The sequence below is a fragment of the Trichosurus vulpecula genome, chromosome 6, assembly GCF_011100635.1.
Source record: "Trichosurus vulpecula isolate mTriVul1 chromosome 6, mTriVul1.pri, whole genome shotgun sequence".
NCBI classification, from domain to species: domain Eukaryota; kingdom Metazoa; phylum Chordata; class Mammalia; order Diprotodontia; family Phalangeridae; genus Trichosurus; species Trichosurus vulpecula.
Genome location: NC_050578.1, coordinates 166,543,141 through 166,558,535, shown reverse-complemented (window position 1 = coordinate 166,558,535; position 15,395 = coordinate 166,543,141). Strand labels below are relative to the sequence as shown.

General features: G+C 41.3%; 1 protein-coding gene across 4 annotated transcripts in view; it reads right to left on the bottom strand.

Annotated features, from left to right (window-relative positions):
- APBB2 (amyloid beta precursor protein binding family B member 2) overlaps positions 1-13,533 on the bottom strand; it is a 428,865-nt gene extending 415,332 nt beyond the window's left edge. For 2 of the 4 annotated variants that reach the window (XM_036762574.1, XM_036762575.1), the window contains exon 1: positions 13,380-13,533. The gene's annotated coding sequence lies outside the window, so the exon portion shown is untranslated. The remainder of the gene's footprint in view (positions 1-13,379) is intronic. The other 2 variants (XM_036762576.1, XM_036762577.1) reach the window with 1 other exon arrangement.
- Positions 13,534-15,395: the final 1,862 nt, after the last annotated feature.

Genomic DNA, 15,395 nt, shown 5'->3' with positions numbered 1-15,395 from the left:
AGATGTCATGATCACGAACTCAATGTCCAATTTCAGGTACAATGGTTCTTCCTTTTATCATATATTAGTGCTGGAAGCGATCCTTTGCATCTATCAAGTACAACCCAGTGAGATTAAATTATTTAGCCAAGGACACACAGGTAGTAAGCAGCGAAATGAGGATTCAAACCTGAGTCTTCTGACTCCAGAGGCTTTCCACCCTGACAGCTAGTCTCCAACGGTCTTCCTGCAGGTTATTATCATTGACATGCCCTAGGCAAGCACCTACTACATTAGGCAGCGACATGGCACAGTGAACAGGGCAATAGACTTGCATAAAGTTGCAAGTTCAAATCCCATCTCAGACACTAACTAGATAATCTTCAATAAGTCACTTAACTCTCAGCTTCAGTTTCCCCATCTGTATAATGGGAATAATAGCAGCACCTATTTCATAGGGTTGCTGTGAGAATCAAATGTGATAATAAATCTGAAGTGCTTTGTAAATATTACAGTACTACAGAAATGCTATTACTTTGTACCCAACTTGGCATTAGATACAGGGGTTACAAATTTAAAAATGAGACAGTCTCCATCCAAAGGGAGGAGCATCTAAATATTCACAAATAACTAAATATGAGATATTTTTAAAAATTAAATAAATAGCCAGTGACTGGGTCTATGGGAAGCCAGAAATCAGAGGAATCAAGAAAAGGATTTGGGTTTTTTTTTGGTAAATTATCTTTTTATTTATTTCATTAAATATTTCCCAATTACATACTGTAAAAAATTCTTAACATTCATTTTTTTAAATTTTGAGTTCCAAATTCTCTCTCCCTCATCCCTCTCCCCTACACACTGAGAAAGCAATCGATGTGATATCGATTATACATGTGAAGTCATGCAAAACATATTTGCATATTAGCCATGTTGAGGGAAAAAAAATTAAAAAAAAAAAGGATGCTTCAATCTGCCCTCAAGAGTTCATTAGTCTAGAAAGGTTTCTTGAAGGAGGTATCACTAACTGATTCAAGAGGTTAATCTCCCCTCCTATTTGAACTGAGTTCTGGTTATTGGATCACATATTTAGAGCTAGAAGTGTTCTTAGAGAATGCTTTCATGTTACAGTGGAGGAAACTGATGCCTACGTGAGGTGACCTTCTAAAGGTAACTGAGTCAGAAAATGAAAGAACTAGGATTCGAACCCAGGTCCTCGGACTTCAATTCCAGTACTATTTCTACTGCGTGGCACTGTCTTCCTACACACAAGTGCCATTCACAGCTAAGCACAAAGTGATATAGAAAATTCAGGTGGGGGAATGAATAGATCATTCAAGACCCAAATTTCTTTTACCTAAAATGAGTCAAACCCATATTTTTATCAAGTTTAATGACTCAGTTTTCTAAAACCCATAAAGACAGTTACAACATAACTGTATGATGAATACCTCCTTGGGCCTCAGCTCACTCCTCTGTAAAACCAGGAAGCTAGACAAGATGATCCTCACAGGATTATAAGATCACAGACTTAAAACTGAAAGGAACCTTGGAGACCATTAACCCAAACCCCTTATTTTACAGATGGGGAAGCTGATGCTCAGAGGAGTAATGAGACTTGTCCATGGTCACACAGCTGGTAAATATCAAAGGCAGGATTTGAACCAATGTCTTCCTTCAAGGGCCAGCACTCTATTGCTTCTCTTCAAAGTCCCTTCCTGACTATATGATCACAATTACAAAATACTTTTCACACAAATAAAATCAGATCTAAACAACTGGGAAAATATCAATTAATTGCTCATGGGTAGGTGGAGCCAATATAATAAAAATAACAATTCTACTTAAATTTATTTAGTGCCATACCAATCAAACTACCAAAAATTATTTTATAGAGCTAAAAAAAATCAAAGTCCCTTCTTGCACTATATCTCATGACCCTAGAGGACAATTAATTAGAGCAAAGCTAAACAGGTTTTGGACCCAAGAGCCAGTCTAAAAAATGTGGGACGTGACCAATTTTTCAGCTTTAAAAAGAAAAGAAAGGTACAATCTTGCCATAGGATATCAGTTCTCAACCTTGGGTAGAAATTGAAATTAATGTTAATAATGTTCTGCAAAAGGATCTAAAAGAAGAATCCATAAAGGCACAAAGAGAAAGATAAGCAAGACCAGGACATTTCCTGGGCAATCCACTGGGTAGAAGGAAGCCCAGGTGCTTTCCAGAAGTGCCTCCTCCAGCTTTCTTGAGGGTGCTCCCCCAGATATCCTAAGGCTCCTAGCCCCAGATTTCCCACAACTAGCTCTCTTCTCCTCCCAAGCTCCCAGGGAGCAGCTGAGAATTCCTTCCCTGGAGTAGTTGCTTACTTCTTTCACAAGTCTTTGAATTTCTTTTCAGGTTATCATTAACAAGAGGAGAACATGAATGTGCAGAACCTAGAAGTAAAAAGTAAACTTCTATGATTTAGAACAAAGTTGATCGAAACATAATGGGTACAACGAAGGGCTTGGGAATTATTAATTTTGTAGGATCACAGATTTAAAGCTAGAAAGGACCTTTGAAATGATTCTAGTCGAAGTCTGTTTGTTTGTTTTTAATGTCACAGACCTCTTTGGCAGTCTGGGGAAGTATATGGACCCCTTATCAGAATAATGTTTTGTTTGTTTTTAAATTAAAATCAAAAGAAAGGCTGAATTTCAATTAGGTTAGTGAAAATGAAGATGTATTTTTTTTTCCCATCCAAGTTAACAGACCTCCTAAAATCTACCCACAAACCCTTCCATGGATCCAAGGTTAAGAATTCCTGATCTGGTTCAAGCCTTTAAATTTATAGATGAGGAAATTAAGGCCTAGAAAAGGTAACTTATTTGCCCAAGGTCACAGAAGATAGCAAGTGCTAGAGCAAATATATCCATCCCCTTCCACAACCCAGTGAGCCTTTCTATGTAACAAAGAATGAAAAATAAATTTTTAAGAAGCAGTTCAACAAAAGGTGATTTTCTTCTTGATGAGATTTAAGGGAAACACTCAAAGTCTATGAGATTTGGAAGCCACTGTAGTCTCTGAAACTCATAAATTCCAGGTAACGCATTGCGGTTCAGTCGTGTTCAATTCTCTCATGAACCCATTTGGGGTTTTCTTGGCAAAGATACTGGAGGTGTTTGCCATTTCCTTCATCAATTCATTTTACAGATGAGAAACTGTGGCAAACGGGGTTAAGCAATTTGCCCAGGGTAAGACAGCTAGTGTCTGAGGCCACATTTGAACTCATGAAGACGAGTCCTCCTGACTTCAGGCCCAGCGCTCTATCCACTGCACCACCTAATTGCCCAAAGAAAAGGGGAGGTTAGGAGTATTTCCTTAGATGGTTAATCTCACTGCTGATTTGTTAGTTTCTATTTCACAGGTGCCCATCCTAAACTTTCTCCTAAAATTCTCAGGGTGGACTCTATTTGGGTGGCCTCTTATGGACAATGTGAAGACACTCAGCCAATTCTTAAAAAAGGATCTGAAAAGATCATCTAGGCCATCCTATGATTTTATAAGAGAGTAAACTAAGAACCTGAGAAGCAACATGATTTTCCTGTGGGCATGCAGAAAATAAATAGCAGAACCTATATTTGAATCTAGACCTTTTTAGAGTCCAAAACAAGTGTGCCATTAATGTGTCATGTGTCACTGGTTTTTTAAGTCTAAGATCAGCTCTCTTTTTTTTTTCTTTTGTTGCTTTGACCTTAAAAAACAAAGGATACAACCAAAACAAACAATCATGGATCTGTGACATATCCTTAGGTGAGCCAGTGAGTTTCCCCTGGTCATTCAAAGGCTCGCCCTGGGTGTGATATTTTACATAACTTATTTATGGCACTATAGAGCACACAGTTCTCAGTTCTCTGGCTTTGGCTTCCTGAGCAACTCCTAGAATCACAAATGCAAAATTCTTGTCTCAGGGATGTTTTGAGCAAGACAAAATAGCCAATGGCTGCCTGCCTCCAACGAAACAAGCGCCATTCTGTGGACTTTGACGCTAGTAAAATTCTCATTCACATTTCAATCGCTTCCCATTCTTAATATTGAAGACCTTCTGAGTTCTCCTTGGCCAGCCACTTCATCTTACTCTAGGCATAAGTGTTTTCTTATTCCCAAAGCACTTAGAAAATTGGTTCCATCCTGAAGCAGATTCTACCTTCACTCCCAAACATACCTATATTCAGCTCTTAAAATGATGGGTCGATTCCAACAATCTTCCAATTTTTCAATACCTTTCAGACTGTAAATAGTCTAGCCAGCCACCTCCCAAGTGCTAGTCGGCAGTCAAGAACACCAAAGAGACTCCTGACTATTGGAATGGATCTGTACTACAACAGGAAGCTGAAGCACAAGATTCTGAGGCCCTTGCCACTGGTCTTCTGCTGGTCCTCTCTCTACTCTCACCTCACTAGTCCCACAATGTAAGACTCCTCATTGGATCTCTCCCCAAACCTTTGCCTTCTGTTGAACAGATAATCTCTAGCTTACTTCCTATACTCAATGCACCATATCCCACCTCCCCATCTTTGCACAGAACCAAAAATGTAATCTCTCCTCACCTCTGCCTCTTAGAATTTCTATGGTTCCCGAAGACTCAGCTCAAGTGCCACCAACCACAGGAGGCCTATCCTGATTTTCTTCCATATCCACCCCAAAATTATTTTTGTGTATATTTTTATTTACTTACCTGTGTAGCTGTTTCCTCCAAATAGAATGTCTGGTCCTTGAGAGCAGGAAATATTTTCATTCTTGTCTTTGCCTCTAGATAAAGTACTGTCCTAGGAACACAACTAGGCAAGTGATAAAAGCCTCCTGAATAAATAAATCACCTCAATCTTAGCATTCCTCAGGGAAAAATCACTGGTAGTATAAAGCCTGAGTTCCTGACTGGTATGCTAAAGAGCGCAGAATTCTACAAAACAATCCAATTCAGCAAATGACTAAATACAAAACGATGATGAGGAAGAAGAGGAGGAAAAGGAAGAAGCAGCTAACATTTATGTAGTACTATGTGCTAGGCTCTGTGCTAAGCACTTTACAAGTGTTGTCTCATCTGATCCTCACAACAACCCTGGGACCTAGGTGCTATTATCACCATTTTACAGATGAGGAAACTAAGACCAACAGAGGTTCAGTGACTTGTCCAAGTTCACACAGCTGCTAAAGGTCTGAGGCTGGATTTGAACTCAGGTCTTCCTGATTTCAGGCCCCAAGCACTACCATTATTCTACCTAACTGTACTGTGTGCTAGGCTCTGAGGATTCAAAGATGAAAAATGACATCATCTCTTCCCTCCAGGAGATCACCATGTATAAATAGAGGGATATGAGAAACTATGTACAAATAAGGTGGGTAGTACAAAGGTGAAAAGAAGCCTGAGATCTCAATGAGTAGAATTTCACTAGAAGGATGCTTCCAGAATGTGGGAGGATACAAGGAGGAAGGAGAGGCAGGCTCAGGAGCTGCCAGAAATCCAGCTTTGGATGCAACTTTAGGGTGATGACCAGAAAGCAGGCTAAAGCCCAATTCTGGAGGTTTTTAAATGCCAGAATTAAGGGACCTTTCTTTTGTCCCAGAAGCAACACTGACTTGCTTTATTTTTCAACAAGCTAGTTAGCCCTGGTCAGACCACAGAGTTAGGGAGACTGGTTCAGCAGATGTGTGAAGAATGAGCTGGAGAAGGGAAAGATTAGTAGTGGAAAGGTAGATAGGAAGCTATTAAAAATAATCCAGGTAAAAGATGACAACCTGAATCCTCCAATCTATCCTCCACACAGCTGCCAGGTTCTTGAAACACAGATAGGGCAGGAGCTATGTATGGAGAGTCCTCCCACACACGTGCTGGGCTAGCTCTTTTTCCTTAAAAGATACTGAAATGTCTTTGGGCATCGATTGGCCCAGGGGAGGAAGGCTCAAGGCCTTGGCTCCTCAGTTGCCAGAGTATAAAAAAGCCAGTGGGAGCTCATGATAACAGGACCTGAGACTTTAGATGTGCAAAGGCCAGCAACATAAGCAAGCGTGGGAAGTGATGCTACACTGAATCAGCTCTGGGTCCGTACTTAAAATTATTGGTGAATATCCTTTCCCTACTATGGCTTAATAAATCTGCTTTTGTGAACTAGTCAATGCTCCATGGCTGTCATTTCCTTCCAATCTCTAACCTAAAATATCAAGAGATTAGCTTTTCCTACAACAGATCTGACCAAGTCTCCCCTGCCCCCAAACTCAAAAAGACAAACTTCTCAGTCTGGCACTCAGGCCCTGAGGCCCAGTGGTTAAAAGACTGGCCGAAGGTCAAACAGCCAAGGAAGTCAGGAGAAAGGCTAAGGCTAGGTAAGGAGATCTAAGATTTTCCATTGGCATGGAAATGACACTAGAATCCCAGAGAGCAGATGAGATCACCAAAGGAAATAAGACAGAGGAAGAAGAGAGAAAAGCCTAGGACAGAGCCTGAGGGGAATACCCACCAATAGTAAGCATGACCCAGATGAAAATCAAGCAGAGGAGACAGAGAAGGAGCAGACAGGCAGGAAGGAGAACCAGGAGAGAGCAGTGTCACAATGAGTATCAAGGAGGAGAGGATGACTAATAAGGTCTAAGGTTGCAAAGAAGTTAAAAATGATGAAAACAAAAACAAAAAAACAATAAAATAAATAAAAAATGTAAAAAAAATGATGACTGAGAAAAGGCCGTTAGATTTGGCAATCAAGAGAACATTAGTAACTTTAGAGAGTTTTCAGTTGAATGATGAGGTTGGAAACCAGAAAGCAAAGAGTTAAAAGGAGAGTGAGAGGAAAGAAAGTAGAGAATTTGGCCATAAAAGGAAAGAGATGAAGGATGATAGCTAGCAGGGATGGATGTGTGTCAAGGGAAGGTTTTTGTTGTGGTGGTTGTTTTGTTTCTGTTGTTTCCCAGGATAGGGTGACATGGGCATGTTTGTAAGCACTCCTTCACAATCCAGTTCCCAACACACCTTTCCAGGCTTAGTTCTTTTTCTTCCCTTTTCTACATCCTCTGTTCCAGTTAAACTGGATCACTTGCAGCTTCCTGACACAAGACATTTCATGTCCAGCCTTTGGGCTTTTGCACATGTAGTACCGTAAGCGTTAGGGGCATTCTCTCCTCAGTTCCACGTCACAAAAACCCAGCTTCCTTCCAAGCACAGCTGAGATACCACCTCCTACCCAAGGCACTTCATGATGCTCCCACTTACTAGTATTCTCTCCCTTTAGAAACTACATCATACAAGAATTACAGATTCAGAGCCAGGGAGGACCCTAGAGCCCATCCAGCCCAATCCTCTCATTTTATAAATGAGGAACCTGGGGCCCAGAGTGGTTAAATAACTTGCCCAGGATCAAACAACTAAGGAAATTCCTGATATAGGATTTGAACCCAGGTCCCAGCATTTTAACCATTGCTCCAGCTGTATATTTTGCATATACTTTGTATTTATTTACTTACACACAATTTGGTTCCTCACTTGCTACACCTCAGAAAGTAAGCACTTTGAGGACAGGCACTATTTTGTTACTTGTTTTTTTTACCCTAAACACCCCAATCAGTCCCAGGCCAATGCTTCCATGTTAGGGTGTTGAGAGTTCTTTGGCTGAATTAAGGTAATAGTAGAGTAATTAGAGATGGGATGTGGAAGTAAGAAATCAATTGTAGTGGTGGACTCAGCAGGATTTGGATGCTGATTGGGATCAACAAGCATTTATTCCAATCTGCTGGATGTACGGACAGAAAACAAAAGAAGAAGGAAAGATGACAGGAAGGATGATGATACCTTCAACAGAAATAAGGATAAGCTGCAAGTTTGGGGTGGGTCAATACAAATGTCAAACAGGAGATGCCAGATGAAATTCTATGTAGAGCTAGCACCAGTCAAAGATAGAGTCCTTCTAGCTTTCTTGTACCCTCTTTTTTTGGCAGTGAATTTCTATCTCGAAGATTTAACTTTTTCGATATTCCCCCCGCACATTTTCACTGACCATGAAGACTTTTCCTTACAGGGACCAGGTACCCTAAGTTCTAGGTCCCATCGGAAACCCAAAATATTACTTTACCCACTGTCTGTATATTTTAGATGGGGACAAGAACTCTTGCCATTAGCCTGACTCACTAAAGGTTAATAAGGTAAAAGAGAATGCACTTCTCGAAAGCAAAGTGCTCTAAAAATATTAAACAGGATCACATTCCTTTACTCTGCCCCATCATCATAGCTTTCCTCCTCCCCTCAAAATAAAAAAAAAAGGTATTCCTCTTCCTGCCAATGATGAGTAGGCAAATTCCCATGGCCAGCACTCCTACCACTGCAGCAGCTGAATACAATCAAATGGAGTCTTTTGGGGGAGAAGCCCTACATGAATTGTGGAATAAATTCATGTGAAACAATATTAATAATTGCATTTCAGAAACTAATAACTGCATTTCCAGACATGGTGGGAAAAAGAGAGCAAAGAAAGAAAGAGATAGGGCCTTTTAAAGTTTTCTATGTCCTAAAACAACCTACATACAAACTCCTCTGCATTCTCAGTAGAAGAATATTAGCAACATCTCCAATGGCAGAAAACTGCCTCTTTTGCTGTGATCTCCAGAAAAATCCAAGGAAAATATTCATTCACCTGATGAAATATAACCCAAATCTGACCATTTCAACACACTGAAAGTTAATTTCATAAATGTCATTCTGCTAAAATAAGTAAATGTGTATATGTATGTATGTTATTAGCCAACAGAAGGGCATCTGCCAAGACAGACAAGGTCAGTGATGAGGTTCGATGGAAAAGAGCAATTAGAGAATTTATATTTGAATTTTGACTCTGTCACATATAAGCTGTGTGACCTCATGTAAATTATCTAACCTCTTTGGGCCTCAGTTTTTCTCATCTTTAAATCAGGTGGCTTGGGCTAGAGGATCTCTAAGGTCCCTACTGAATCTCTGAATCAAAGAGTTTATCACTCCAACGTGGAAGTTTGGAATATGTCTTCATTTGCTCTAAAAATATCTCTAATTTAGAATCCACAATATCTCTAATCTACAATCTTAATTTTGCTTCCTTGTCACCCACTTCCAGAAAGATCACAGATATCGGGCTGGAAAAAAACCTTAGAGATTAGCTATTCTAACTGCTCAGGTTTTTAGGCAAGGCAAATTAGGCCTACAAAGAACAAGTGGGTTGCTCTAGGGCAGGTAGTACAAGACAGAAGCCTGATCTGAACCTCAGGTCCTCAGATTTCAAAAGATGTCTCTACCAACATAAATTAAAATGCAGAATACCCAAAATTCAATTCAATCCAACCAATATTCATTATCACCTACTCCATACAAAGCACTGTCCTGGGCACAGGAGTAACAGGAAGACTAAAATGACTTTGGCTCTTACCCTCAAAAATCTTGCATTCTAACAACAACAGCAATATTTGAAGGAATCATTTGAATTTACTTTAAACTCTCTTTCTTGTTTGCAGTGCAACAGTGCTGCTGAGCAATCAAAAACAAAGTAGTTTCCTTGACTGAAACGTAGCCTCCTCCTCAACCCACCCCCACCCCCGCCCCCGCAAAGTATTCAAGTCCTTTTGAAGACCTGATGTTTCAAATTTAATCTTAAACAAAGGAAATCAAACCAAATTGATTTAAAAGGGGAGGAAAAAAATTGCTGAATGACAGTAAAATCTGTTTAGAATAATATTTTCATATATCCTTGAGGGACAATAACAGAACTGACTTAAAACACACACACACACACCCAGACATCTAAATAAAGGCTAACCTCTGTTAAAGCATCATCTCAATGATTGTTTAGAACACTTGTGGATCTAACTCTTCTTTGAGAACTGCTTTTGGGACCCAAGGCACATTTTTCTGAACATCCTCAGTAATAGCAAATCCTTGTCTTTTTGAGGGAGGACCATTTGGAGGGAGGGGAGAGCCAAAAGGCTTCTAAAAGTAAGTCTTATAAATAAGATCAAAAAATAATTAAGCTAGATAATACCAATTTGCGTTTTTTTTAAGTGAGACAAACTAATGAGACCAAATTTCTTGTTTCTTGTGAAATTGTACACAATTCCAAATGGGCTCCAAAAAATGTTTTGAGCAATGAAATAAGCATATAGCCTCCCAAAGTGACTACTTTGAATTATAACATTTATTTTAATGAGTAGGCTGTGGAATGTTTGGTTGGTTGGTTGGTTTTCAAGTAGTTATTACTTTATAGCCACACTGCATGTCTTCTTGTATAACAGACCCTGGGAAAATATTTTCTTTTAGTTTTTCCTAAGCTCCTGGAAAACAACATTATAGCAAATGTACACTGTCCTGATGGAAAAACAATTTAAAGGGGTTCACATTTTTAAAAAACCAATCTTTTTGCATAATCCACAATCGATGCGGTCTATGTAACACTGCCATAAGATCGCTAGGCTTTCAGCATTATTTGCTGTCAGAGCAAGAAAAAGACTTATATGTTAAATATGTATGTATGTACATATACACATACATATGGTTAGGGAAAAGATCTCCATCAACATAAGGTGGCATGAATAGAAGGCATTACTATGCATTCGATTTGGTTTTTAATCTATATTGTTTGTCTTGAAGGGTTCTTCATGGAAACTACTAAGCCTTTCTTAGACAATTTTGTAGGATCAAGGTTGGAATTACTTTAATTGAGTTTAATTTTCAACTAAAAGCAGTAGCTTGGTTTTGCTCTTGTAACCTGGTACAATAGAATGCACACATGACCAGGAGTAGAAGGACCCCAATTTGAATCCTGTATCTACCATTTGCTAACAAAATTATTTTGTGTAATTGGAGCCTCAGGGGAAAAAAAGGGAGGGGGGAGGGCTTAGATGGTGGTGGGGGAGGAGGGGGGCCTAGACACTACAGATCTGTATTAGATCATTACTTTCTTTACAACTCTAAATCCCAAAATCCAACAGGGACCCTCTTGAGATTGAAAAGGGCCTTAGAGGCCACCAAATCCAACCCCCTCTTATTTCAGATGGAGAAACATAGACCCAGAGAGTTTAAGTGACTTGTCCAGGGTCACACAGCTAGCAAATAATCTGGGATTGAATTTGAAAACGGGTTTTCTTTCCTTCCAAGTCCAGCATTCTAGTCATTGCACCATCCATTCAGCTAGTATACTTGCTTCGGAGAAATCAAGAGAACTGAGGGATACAATAAGAGTTATTTGTTAAACTATAAACTAATATACTGAAAGTGATAGTTTCCTTGGAAAAAGAGCTCCACTTTGAGAGCTTTCTCAAAAGCTGAAAGCAAATACCATTTTGAGTAATGTCTCTTTAGCAGTACCATCCTCAGTTTATGAAGAGATTAAGTGAGTTTCTTGGGGTCACATAGAAGTAAAAATGATAATAATGATAACGATGATGGAGGAAGAAGTCAAGCCTCCTGATTCTCTGAAGTTCTTGTTGAATACTCAAAGAGCCTATGACATAGACCTTTGTATTCTACTGCCACCTGTGTTTCCTCAGAGTTTCCCCAACACCTGATTTCTCCATCCTCTTCTTGCATTTTTGACAAGTTTCACCTAATAGAAAAACTGCACCTTTTCCATGTCTGCTAATCACTCAGGGTTTAATCAATTGATAAACACTGCTTTGGAATCACAGGATAAAACCCAGCAATATTGAAAAACCCAATTCATGAAGAGCTCCAGAGTCAAGCTTTCAAACATTCCATTCCTGAAAGGCTGGTCACACCATAAATCTTGACCAGACTCAAGTAGCATGTATCCTAGACATTTGGGGGAAGCATGTAAAGTAAGATTATCAATTATCGAGAAAAATAAAGAACCGCAGAAATCCCAAATCCAGCAGCAGCCACTGTGGATTTTAAAATCAGTCCATATGAAAAAGGAAGTGGCTACAAACCAATGCCAGCTGGCATGAACAGTTGCCCCATTTCTGGGAAGTGACAATTCTGGCATCATTCTGGGGTAATGCTTCGGGTAGCTGACCTAATGCATCTCCAAGAAATGTATCATCACAGCTAGGATCTTTCTCTCAAGCAAATTCCGTCTGGTGCCCAATCCACTATTCCCTTCTCAGAACTCCCTCTATCTATAGTGTATACACACATACACACACACACACACACACACACACACACACACACACACATATTCATTTTTTACATTTTTACCAGCGCTACCAACAAGCCAAAAATATTTGTAGCTGCCCCGGCTCCAATATGACTTAACACTTGACTGTTAAACTGCCACAACTTTAAACGATAATTCCCCACCCTCATCAAAATCACTGAAATAAAATTGAAGTCCAAGCTCTTTCCCGCTTTCCGTCGGCATCAAGGCTACCTTGCATTGTCAGGGGCGGGCCCTCCACCCGGACAGACATAATCTCCCTTCCGCGGCTATCACTAGATGGATTTGATCACCCAAATGTCATATCTAGACTTCTACCTCCACCCCCATCTTCCCTGGCTGGGATCAAAAGGTAATCCCAGCCCAGGTTGTGGCTTCTCCTAATCTGATCCCTTTCACACGGCCATTTTCTAGTTTTAAATGCCTCCGGGGGGAGGATGAACTTTCCCCCTCAGCATTTCGGATTGCTCCGGGTCAGAGGCATAGGTACCCGGCGCATTCGTTTCCTTCAAACACGCCCGAACCCAGCCCCGCAACCCAACTCTCAGCAAGGACAGCGCTGCCGAGCGCACGGAGAGGGGTGGCATCCAGGCGCACAGCAGAGGCCGGGGCTGGAGGGGGAATAGGGGGCAGGAGGGGGGCAGGGCTGCGCTCTTTCAGTCTCTCGCTCACCATCACTTTTCCATTCCCCAGCCCCCACCTCCCAGAGCATTCTCTCCCCTCTCTGCCCAGCCCTCCTCCCCCACCCTACCCCCCCCCCCACCGCCCCATCTCTCCGCAAAGCCCAGGCTGCCGGGGGGGAAAGAGGAAAACGGGTAGAGAGCTAGCCAGGAAACCCGATGGATCTCAACCGTGGAGCAGTAGCAGTATGTGTGTATGTGTGTGTGTCCACACCGAGCCTTCGGGCTCTGCAGTAGCGCTGGCGGCAACGGCAAAGGTGGTGAGCGGCACCGGCACGTAGAGCTCCCCAACTCCGTAGTCCGGGTAGGTAGACCCGCTGCAGATGCGGCGGCAGCTGCTGCAGCTGTGACTGCGGCTGTGGTTCCCCGTGGCAGCAGTGCCAGAGCGGAGGAGTAGCCACCAGCCCCTCCGGGCGTGAGCGCATACGTACAGGCAGCTTTCCTGGGTCTCTTCACCCCCCAAGCACTCACTCCTTACTCAACCCCCTACTCGGGAAAAAGAAGGGAGGACCCTGGGGGACTAGAAAAGCAGAGAAAGGAAGAGAAGAAAGTGGGGCTTACCCAGCTCGGCATGCGGCTGCAGCCTTTTGCTTCTGTTCCCGTTGGCTACTCTCTAGCCGGTCTCCCAAACGAGAAGCACCAAGATCAGCTGCGGGGTGTAGCGCCAAAGCTTCCTACTTGCGACCAAAACGGGCTCTGCCGACTGAGCATGCCCGGTTCCGCTCCCGGAGTCACATTTAGGGAGATTCGGGACCGAATTCCACTTCTCCAGGATTTGGCGGTTGCTGGGAAAGGGGAGGATAGAGGGAGCCGGACAGAGCTGGGATGGAACTGGAGAAAGGCGGAGTCAGAGAGCACGGAAGAGGGAGGGGCCGGGAGGGGAGTGGGAAGGCGCTGGAGAAAAGTATATGGGACTCAGATCCCTATTCATCCATTCCCAGATGCGGTGGAGGATTATTTTGGCTTGGAGGATTTCCTCCGGGCAAGTGGAATTGGAAGGCCACTGACTCAAGACACAGACAACCGCTTTGCAATTACAAAAAAAAGAAAAAAGAAAAAAGTGATTTTCCCTTCCTATTTGTTGTCCAGGTGGCTGGATAAATATTTTTGTTACTTTTTGTTATCAATCTCCTCTCCTTTATATCTATACTTTCTAGGAGAAACCGCTCCCAGAGTGTACATCTGACCACCCCTAAATTTCTTCTCCACTGTCTCCACTCAATCCTTAAAACAGTTCAGTTAGCACACATTTTCCTTCTTCTGAATCTCCCATCCTTTCCCCATCTGCAGCAAATTTTCTTTTTCCTTGTGCAGTCAATCACAAAACAAGGCAAGAAAAAGGTTATAAGAAGAGTAAAGACCAAATATGAACATTCTCATTAAAACTCAACCTTTTCCTCTCTTTTTCTCAGTTTTGAAATGTAAGGTAGCAGTTTTGGAATATAAAAGATTTTAAAAGATTGGCACTTAATAATAGGTAGCATTTATATATATACAGCTTTAAAGTCTGTATAAACACTGGGAAAATATTGTTTTATCCTCACAGCAACCCCAGGAGGTAGGTGTTATTCCCATTTTACAGATAAGGAAAATAAAACTGAGGGATAAATGGCTTGCCCAAGGTCACACAGCTAGTAAGTGTCTCGGGTGGGATTTAAACTTAGGTCTTGCTGACTCCAGGCCCAACATTCTATCCACCTTACCACCTAACTACACAAGTAATTACATTCAAAAATCCCTGAACTACCATGTACTAGGCACTGTAGCAGTATAAGCCAGGTTTTTAATAAATACCAATAGTAATTAAAATGTTTATCAGTTTTACTTCATATAGACTGGTAGGTGGCAGGGTGGGTAGAATGTTGAGTTTGAAAACCAGAAGACCTGAGTTCAAATCTTCCCTCAAATGCTTAACAGCTCTGTGACCTTAGGCAAATCACTTAAAATTCTAACACCTGTCTCTCCAGGTTGTTGTGAGGATCAATGAGATACCTTAGGTAAAGCACTTTTCCAACAAACTGCCATGTCATTCCTAATTATTATCACTATATTGTGCTTTATGATTTTTAAAGCCCTTCCCTCAGAACAATTCAAAGAGGTGAATGACATACATATTAATACTCATTTTACAGATGAAGAAATTGAGGCCCGGAGTCGTTAAGTGATTTGCCTAGGGTCACATAGCTAGTAAGCATCAGAACTAGAGCCCAAAAACATCTTTAGAGTCTAACACCAGGCTTGGTTTTCCTTTTCCTCCCACTACACCACTGTGATTTCCAGTGCTCTCGTTAAGACACTTTGTTAGGGGGCAGCACCCCTATCAACAACAGTATCTGTTATAGCTCTCTCTATAAAGAGAACCCTACTTAAGGTAGCCTCCTAGAAATAAATGAACCGAATGCCCCATTTACCTTGCCTTTCCCCCCACCCCAACCTTTATCCTCTGAAATGTATCTTCTTGAAAACCTTTGTTTTTAGCTCCCTTACCTCAAATCTTACCTAGTTTTTTTTTTTATCTTTTCTCAGGGTTTAGTACAGTATCTTCACATAGCAGGAGCTTAATAAATTTTGAATTAA